Source organism: Pholis gunnellus, assembly GCF_910591455.1.
Source record: "Pholis gunnellus genome assembly, chromosome: 5".
NCBI classification, from domain to species: Eukaryota; Metazoa; Chordata; class Actinopteri; order Perciformes; family Pholidae; genus Pholis; species Pholis gunnellus.
The window spans coordinates 25,183,039-25,192,963 of record NC_136531.1 but is presented as its reverse complement, the minus strand read 5'-3'; positions in this window follow the sequence as shown (position 1 = coordinate 25,192,963).

Sequence of the window (9,925 nt, the reverse complement as noted above, 5' to 3'; positions counted from 1 at the left end):
AGCAAAGGCGCTTCCTCCTTCCCGAACTCAGGTGCGCGGCGAGTGCGACGTCTTCGTGACGGCCAGATGAGAGAGAGAGAGAGAGAGAGAGAGAGAGAGAGAGAGAGAGAGAGAGAGAGAGAGAGAGAGAGAGAGAGAGAGAGCTGTGTCGAGCCGTAACAACCGTGGTCAGCCAACTGACTGAAGTGAGGAAGCAGGATTTCTGTTTAGAGTAACAACACACACACACACACACACACACAGTAGGGAACTTGCTCGTGTGTGAGTGTGTGTGTGTGCGTGTGTATGTGTGTGTGTGTGTGCGTGTAGGAAACTGAGATTGAGTCAGACTTGCTCACACAGAGACATACGGTTTCAACACAGCGGCTGAGCTCCAGGAGGAGGCCGGAGCCGTTGGAGGAGTTGCTCAATACATTTTGCTTTAATGCTTACTTAACTCTCCTTCAGTCGAGTTTCAATATCGGCACTGTTACAGGTAGGCTGCCGAGTTCACAGTTGGCCATCATCAACAGTGTGTAGGCAGATAAGGCCTATTTACATGTGCGGGACAAACACTATTCAGTGTGTCTTTATGTTTTTGTTCATTTTTGTCGAATCGCATTCACTCGTCGTTACTGCTGGCAATCATCTAAAGACTGTGTTTTCGCCACCATTTATAAAATCCCCTCACAGAGACCTACTCGTCAATCCATCGCGGCAAAGAGCGGGACATTAAGTCGCATTATTGTTGCATGCTTATGGAGAGCAGGCTTTGGAAAGTCATCTGCATTAACGACTATATTATAATAACTTTGACATGTGTTGAATGGAGGCGTCACAAAGACTTTGCTGTCGGTTACCAGCAGTGTTAAATATCAATATTGCTTGAGCCCTCTTGTGATCCTTTAACATCTGGTGCAATGGTTCAATAAAAACATTTATACAGTAATGTGAGATGTTTCTTGGATATGTATTTAGTGTGTATCGTTGGTTCAGTGTAATATAATACAGGCCTGCAGTAACTGTGTGGCCCCAGTCACATGTTTGGACCGAAAACCTTTGAAAGATTTTATATTCCATTTCACTGTACAGGTGTTAAAAGCAGCAGTTTGGTCTTTTAGTTGATTCTGATGCATCTTACCATGCAATAGCTTAATACCACGAGAGTATCTTGTCATTGTATTGGGATTTGTATCTGTTGAAATAACACGATGGGGGATGAAACGCTGCAGGGAGGAATCATTCACAAAGCAGTTGGATGTCAGTTGTAGAGATAAAGGTCATGTTATTTGACGGGAGGGGCAGGATTGTTCGAATATTTATGATTGTTTTATTGGTCAGACTTTCTACAAACACCTCCTGACACAGTATGAGGTCACCAGTAAAGACACACATTAACTGGGAGATAAAAGCAGTTTGGTCATTTTGGAGGCATTTAAAAAATTGTTAGTAGTTAAATTAGCTTAGCTGGAAAACTATTTTACAGTTTATTATACAATAATAAATAAATAGGAAATCCAATGTTGCATTCGTAAACAAGACAGTCTTAAAGGATGCTTGTAGTTGTGACCATTGTGTCTGTTGATCACAGTGACATTGTGTTCACCAGAGTTACTGCAGAGATCTGACAACATGGCACCATCCCCACAGCAAGATGATCTAAGCCGCTTTAGTTGTTGGTGAAACAGAAAAACGAGCGCACCTGGAATGTCAGTAATAATCCCAGAGGAGAACTGTGGGTACAGTAGGACAACGTTTAGCCACAAAGTACAATTGTAACCTGGAATGGATGTTTACAACGCACAGTTTAGGTCATATTTCTTCCGTTGGCTTTCTGCTGATGTTTGTTAGATGTGGTTTAACAGGAGGTTGTGTGCCGGATTATTCTTGGTCCGGTGCAGTAACTTCTTTCGCTGGCTGGTAGCCTCACAGTGACGACAAGTCTCCCGAGTATCAATCCTTCTGGTGAAAAATCAAATGAGAGTATTTTCCAAAATTTCAAGTCAAACTTTAATAGTTACAGAAATGTTGGGCAAAACCAGCCAGGCTAGCTGTTTCCCCCTGCCTCCAGTCTTTATTCTAAGCTAGCCATCTCCCCACCATGTGTTCATGGTTTTAATCGCTAGTTCCATGCCTTCTTCAATACAGCATGATGTTCATTTAATAAATGATGGTCCAGTTTAAAGTAAAATAGACGATAAAGAAGGTTACGTTTTCGGGATACCTTGTGATTGACAGGTCGCTGCCACAGCATTATGAGTGTTTTCATCCTCCTACTTTAAAACTGTCACAGTGTGTTTTCAGGTCATGTTAGTTATTTGTAATATATTGGTCGTCTAAAATTCTATCCAGCGTTGAGTTGTACTGAGCTCCTCTCTCTCGTGTCACTTCTGGTTGCAAAAAAAGCAAGATGGCAGCAGACAATAACCAAACTGGCGACAGCCAATATCCCGAACTCAAGGCTTCAAAACCGCATTCGACAACAGCTGACGTCACAGTCATGACGTCCACTTCTTCTATACAGTCTGCTGGCAGTTGAGCTTTATATTTACCCTTTCCCAATATATTCAACTTTTCCTTCAACAGTAACAGAACTTTTGAAAACTAATAAAGTAAGGGCCAATTTTTAATTAACTGAAAATGATCCTTTAATGATGGCTTCATGAACTTTACATTTTCAGACACACACACACACACACACATACACACAGACTTGCAGTCGTGCACATGCAGCCTTTTCACAGGGTATAAACAAAAGCAAACTCTCCCCACAATAAGCAGCTCAGACCCTGCCCTGGTTGCTACACAATGGGCAGAAGAGACCTGAGACACAGAGGGCAGAGATTCCCATGAAAACACACCGCTGGTGCTCCAAACGCCCGACAAAGACACACAAAGAGACGGGGCAAAGTGTATCTATTCACCTGCAGCAAGTGGGCCCGATCAAGCCATCACACACACCGCAAGGAAAAGCGAGAAAGGAGGAAAACTTGGATCGTATTACTATTTCATCTGCTGGTGAACTGGATTTATCATGTCAGATTGTATCGAGTGATGTGTGTGTGTGTGTGTGTGTGTGTGTGTGTGTGTGTGTGTGTCGGCTTGTTGGTTTGTGGCCCTGCTGGGGACTTCATTGTTAGTCTCTCTCTCATGTTACACAAATAAGATCGCAACAACGTTTCTTGTCAAGTTCTGACCTTGTACTTTTCCACAAAAGCAGCATTCTCCACGTGTGTGTGTGTGTGTGTGTGTGTGTGTGTGTGTGTGTGTGTGTGTGTGTGTATGTGTGTGTGTGTGTGTATGTGAAGGAGAGAGACAGAGAGAGAGAGATGTGTGTCTAATAGATTCTAATTGGGTCTTGACGAGTGAGAGAGATCAAACCCAACCTCACACACATACAACCACAATAAATACACTATGTGGCCAAAAGTATGCGGACACCTCTGTCCAGCTACTTTTGTGTACCAGTATTTTTGCTGTCTGAGGCTTTTTTTGTCGATTAATGGACAGTGTCTCTTTTTATTGATTTTAAAGAAAGGGTTGGTACACGGTAACAAGTAGACACTGTGACAAGACGTAGTGTCACGGTCGGGCAAAAAAGACAACTGGGGATGAATCAATATGCAGATAGACACAGGAAGGATAATAAACATTGATTTGAATAAAGAAATGTCCAAAACAAAACTTTCTTGCCAGGTAGGTACAAAAGTAGTAACTACAAATCCAAGAGGTGAAGCGACACGGACCGGCTAAATCAGAAATGTACACAAGGGATAATAACGAGAACATAGCAGACGAACCAACAACCAGCAGACAAAAGACAGGACTATAAACACACAAGAGACTAATCGACAACAAGACACAGGTGGGCAGACAGGAGGGAAGCTGAAAGCTGATTGGTGGAAGAAACACAAGGAAACAGAGCGAAGCTGACTAATACAACACAGGTGATCCACAGAAAAAAGGAGGGAAAACCTCAAAGAGAGGAAGACAAACTACCACAGGACACAAGAGGCAAGCAACTTCAAAATAAAACAGGAAACCAACTAAATCAAAACCAATATCGTGACACGTAGGGTGGGAAACAAGCGGCACCTCCGGTGCTGAGAAATGAAGCCAACGTGGTAGTGCCAAAACCTGCAGTTCATTAAAAGGCTGGCTCCAAAAGTGAGTCTATCTCAGACTCTGTTAAAATGTCAAACTTTACAGCAGAAATCAACCTGTAAAAACCAGTTTTGGTCTCTATAGCTGGTATCCACATTCATGACAACTGCAAGAGGGGTGAAATTATGTTATGTTAAGGCTTGGCATAATCAAGGGTGAGGCCACATGGAGTGACAGGTGGGTGCCGTCTCAGCAACTAGCTAGCTAGCTCTGCTAGATGTTACCTTGGCTAATTTGAATCATTGAACTGCCCGTGTTTGTGGTGTTGGTGCCTTGGGTAGGAATATGTAATATGTCTTGCTGTGCAGTTAATTGCACAAATTGAAGAAGCTGACGGGATTGCTTTTGTTGTAACGTTACCTTGTGCGATTTACTGAGACAAATAAATAAATTGATTGATAAAAGAAGTACCTCTAGTGAGCTCCAGATTTCTCACTGAATTCAATTATTGTATATTTTATATTATATTAAGCACCGGGAGCAACCGGCAACCTGGAGCAACCAGCAACCTGGAGCAACCAGACTACAGGGTTAACGTTAGCCTGCTAGCAACACAGAGTAGCATATTGCCTAGCTTTGTACCGACTTGGTACGTCAAGGAGACTACGTCTATATTTAACACAGTCTGTGGAAGGAAATAGGAAGATTCTCAAGAAGGCCAATGAATATAATAATAAAAATACATTTAATATGTTAGAATACAAGTAGTACATATTAAAATGGGCGACTCAGTGCACAATACAACAACAAGAAAACCTTCAACGTTTACTGGACATTCTTAACTATGCTTGAACTCTAAACAGGCACTATTCACTATTTACAGGCATGTTTATTTTCATATGAAGGTCAAAAAGGTCTTAGTGGAAGGTCCCATCTTCCAAACGTTCTTTTAGAGGAGCAGTGTGTAGGGTTTGGTGGCATCTAGTGGTGAGGTTGCAGATTGCAACCAACAAAACCCATCCTTTCCTAAGCATGTCGCAGACATACGTGGCCTTCAGGTAACCTAGGAAAGGCAAAAGGCCCTCTATAGAGCCAGTGTTTGGTTTGTCCATTCTGGGCTACTGTAGAAACATGGCAGTGCAACATGGCGGACTCCGTGAAGAGGAGATAACATGCTTACATCTTTGCTAATAGTTGTTTGCTGCTATATAAGGCTCTGAATCACAAAAACACAACAACATTAGTATTGGACAGCTGTCTCCTCCATCCATCCATCCATTTTCCTCCGCTTATCCGGGGTCGGGTCGCGGTGGCAGCAGGCCAAGCAGGCTGACCCAGACTTCCCTCTCGCCCGCAACATTTTCCAGCTCATACTGGGGGATCCCGAGGCGTTCCCAGGCCAGCTGGGAGATATAATCCCTCCAGCGTGTTCTGGGTCTTCCCCGGGGTCTCCTCCCAGTTGGACGTGCCCGGAAAACCTCCAGTGGGAGGCGTCCAGGAGGCATCCTAATCAGATGCCCGAACCACCTCAGCTGACTCCTTTCGATGCGAAGGAGTAGCGGCTCGACTCCAAGTTCCCTCCTGATGTCCGAGCTCCTTACCCTATCTCTAAGGCTGAGCCCGGCCACCCTACGGAGGAAACTCATTTCGGCCGCTTGTACCCGCGACCTTGTCCTTTCGGTCACGACCCAGAGTTCGTGACCATAGGTGAGGGTAGGAACGTAGACCGACCAGTAAATTGAGAGCTTTGCCTTCCGGCTCAGCTCTCTCTTCACCAAGACGGTCCGGTGCAGCGCCTGTTTTACTGCTGCAGCCGCACCGATCCGCCTGTCGATCTCCCGCTCCATCTTACCCTCACTCGTGAACAAGACCCCGAGATACTTAAACTCCTTCACTTGAGGTAGGCACTCCGTCCCCACCTGGAGGGAGCAATCCACCGGTTTCCGGCAGAGCACCATGGCCTCGGATTTGGAGGTGCTGACTCTCATCCCCACCGCTTCACACTCAGCTGCAAACCGCCCCAATGAATGCTGGAGGTCACGATCCGAGGAGGCCAACAGGACCACATCGTCTGCATATAGTAGAGAGGTGATCCCGAGACCCCCGAACCTGACGTTCTCCACCGCCCGGCTGCGCCTAGAAATCCTGTCCATGAAAGTCACGAACAGGACCGGTGACAAAGGGCAGCCCTGGCGGAGGCCAACACCCACCGGGAACGTGTCTGACTTATTGCCGAGAATGCGGACACAGCTCCTACTGCAGTCGTACAGAGACCGGATCGCCCGTTGTAATGGGTCCGGCACCCCATACTCCCGCAGCACCCCCCACAAGAACCCCCGAGGGACCCGGTCGAAAGCCTTCTCCAAGTCCACAAAACACATGTAGACTGGTTGGGCAAACTCCCAGAACCCCTCCAGTAGTCTTGCGAGGGTAAAGAGCTGGTCCACTGTTCCACGGCCGGGACGGAATCCGCACTGCTCCTCTTGAATCCGAGGTTCGACAAACGGTCGGAGCCTCCTTTCCAGCACCCTGGCATAAGCTTTCCCCGGGAGGCTGAGTAGTGTGATACCCCGATAATTCGAGCACACTCTCCGGTCCCCCTTTTTGAAAATGGGAACCACCACCCCGGTCTGCCAGTCCATGGGCACTGATCCCGACCCCCATGCGACACTGAAGAGGCGTGTCAGCCAAGACAGCCCAACAGTGTCCAGCGCCTTCAGCATCTCAGGGCGGATCTCATCCACCCCCGGCGCCTTGCCACCAAGGAGCTTTTTGACTACCTTAGCGACCTCTGCCAGGGATATGGGTGAGCCCCCCAGGTCTTCAGGCGCTGCCTCCTCTGCAGAGGACATGTTGGTCGGGTTTAGGAGTTCCTCAAAGTGTTCTTTCCACCGCCCGACAATATCCCCCGTCCGGGTCAACAGTTCCCCCCCCCTGCTGAGAACAGCCTGGGGTAGGCCCTGCTTTCCCTTCCTGAGGCGTCGGATGGTTTGCCAGAACCTCTTTGAGGCCAACCGAAAGTCCTTCTCCATGGCCTCCCCGAACTCCTCCCATGCCCGAGTTTTAGCACCCGCGACCACCGCAGCTGCAGTCCTTCTGGCCTGCCGGTACCTCTCAGCTGCTGTCTCCTGATGAACACAAATCAGGAGTCCTAAGGATTACTGCACCAAATCAACTCGGACTTCAATAACTTTGACCCAGAAACATCTCACTAATGAGATCCAACTTCCATTCTGCACTTCCAGCACAAATTAGAAATTTCGGTAATCGCCTCAGTCCGCAATCCAAAAGTCAAAATGTATTTAAAAAAAGATTGATATTTTCCAAAATCCACAACATGGTTTTGTTGTGGAATATTCCACAACAGAAATATTTCACTTCAATCGGAATATTCCGCTTCAATCTCAAAAACAACATTTTCACTGTGGTTACAGAAACAGCTAAATTAGGCTACATGTATACAGTACAACTCAGAATCAGACATGTGGTCACTCTTTTCTTGAGAGAGCTTGTGAAATAATCCTAATAGTTAATTGATTTTTTATAATTTTATGGTAAGTAATATAATATCTTAACCAGCAGCTTACAATATTTTAGACAATACTGTGTTTTGTGGCAACCTCGAGCCAGAAAAAAATATAACCTTCCCAAAGGAGTGGAGGCTCTAATGAAACGTCCAACAATCAATGGGTGTCATGCCACATAGTGCCGTAAACCAGACCCCCAAGGTCACTCAAGTAGACAACACACATTCACACACATTAAAGAAAAGTGTGAAAGCCGAATGTGTTCGAACGGAATTGGTGTGAGAGGTTGGATGGTGTGAGTGTGAGAAGGCAAATTTGATTAAAGCGAGAGAAGGAACTCCTTCCAGTACCGTACAGCTTCCCGTAAAGACTAAGACCTTTATTGAGTCAAATTCCAGGTCGGCTTATGGCCGCACGACCCGCCGTCTCCAACCGGGCCGATTATTGAATACGCCGTTACAGGCACACAGACACACACACACACACACACACACACACACACAACCGGAGGCCTGTTGTGAGGCGACATTGATGACGCGTGTTGGATGGGATAATCTCTCCAGCTGTACTCTGCCCCGCAGAGGAGTGAGGCTCATTTCGCCCCCCAAAAAAAAGCTCACTGAGGTTTTTCCACACACTTGACGACGACCCCCCCCCCCCTGCTGTTTACCAAGCACTATACGCTACCAGAACCAACTTTGTGTTGCTCCGTCACGGTCCATCACTACTGATTTGATGACTGGGTACATGTGCTGAGTTTAGTCTGCGCCCCGTCCATGCAGCAGAAAGTCTGACATGAAGAGTCAGCTTCATGTTTACAGAAAGTGGCTTTGAAATGGGCCACAGGACCGCAGCAACAAGGCTGCACCATAACTCAGTGACGCGTCTCCCCCTGTTGGTTTGATACAGACATCACACAGCTTTGATTCATGATATCTGTTTAAAGAAAATTACACACTGAGCTGTAACTTTGTATGACTATTAGCAGCTCTTTTACCAAAGATAGAAAAAGCTCTTTGACTTGTCAGTGTTCAACCTGGTTCATTAACACTGCATGGCAGACTTAGGAAAGAAATCCGGGAACCGGACCGCTTTCTGAAATAAATGAGGGGGGAAAAAACTGATAAACGGGGCTGTGAATATGTGTTATGCCTCTGTCAGCTGTTATGATAAATATAAAATACATATTCTGCTGACCCTCACGGTGAGGGTCAGCAGAATTTGGATTCATAATGGCAGCCAGTGATGGGGCCTCACCCATCACTGGCTGCCATTATGAATCCAAATTTACAAATGTAGTGTCATATTTCCTCACCGCTTGGAGCTTTTAATGCCCACATCACTTTTTCGTTAAAAACAAAAACGATCCATTTAGTGTGTCACAACCCGGCTCTTAGGCCATGACAAATATGGACAACACACAGGGGAGGGTGGTAAATTAACGTATTTATTGTTAACCAAATAAGAAAGTAATTACCCTTGTGAAGTGTGTCGGTCAGTATATCAGTAGTGTGAGCATGGATGTGTGTGTGATGAAGTGTGGGGTGTTGTCAGCGAAACCAAAGAAGACCAAACCAAAGTATAATCGGCAGCCACTGGCAGAGATCACTCCAAGTATGTCAGAGAACGACCAGGGCACAGCAACACTGGAGCAGGGCTTTTATGCTCCAGAACCAGGTGCTCTGCATCAGGCAATCAGCCACGATGTTAGAGGCGGGGTCGTCACAAGTGTCACTGCATCCGAGGTGACGTTAGCTAGCTAACAGTGGCAAAACAAAACACGTTTGTCCCTACCTGACAGTGGCGAGCTGCCAGGGCCTGCAATGCCTTCTCTGCTGGCCTAAACAGAATTACAAAGTTATAGCCATTTTATAAATTAATAATTTTTCTTAAATACACTACATGTATTATAATTTATAAAAATATTTTTCCAATTATCTTATTTTCTCATTGCACAGCTACTGTGCTCCTCAGTTGCTCTGCTTCCAGCACAGCTTGTTTTAAGTAGAGCTTTTATCCAATCAGATTTCACCTCTGTGTCTCTAGGTAAGAAGAGAGGCCCGAGGCCTGCAGACTCACAAGTGAATCCATGTGCAGTTTAAGTAAATGGGGACGATATTGTTGATTGTCATAGTGTTCAACTAATCAGATCTTTAGTTTGACATGTTGGGCGTATTCTTTGACGTGCCAGAGCTGCTAGCTGGCCTACAAGTACGTCAGCATTACGTGCAGCTCAGTTTTCAGGAGCAGCTCTGCAGTGAGGTGCAGCGTGTGCTGTGATTGGTCAGTGGACGAGCACGTGACTAGTGTGAAAC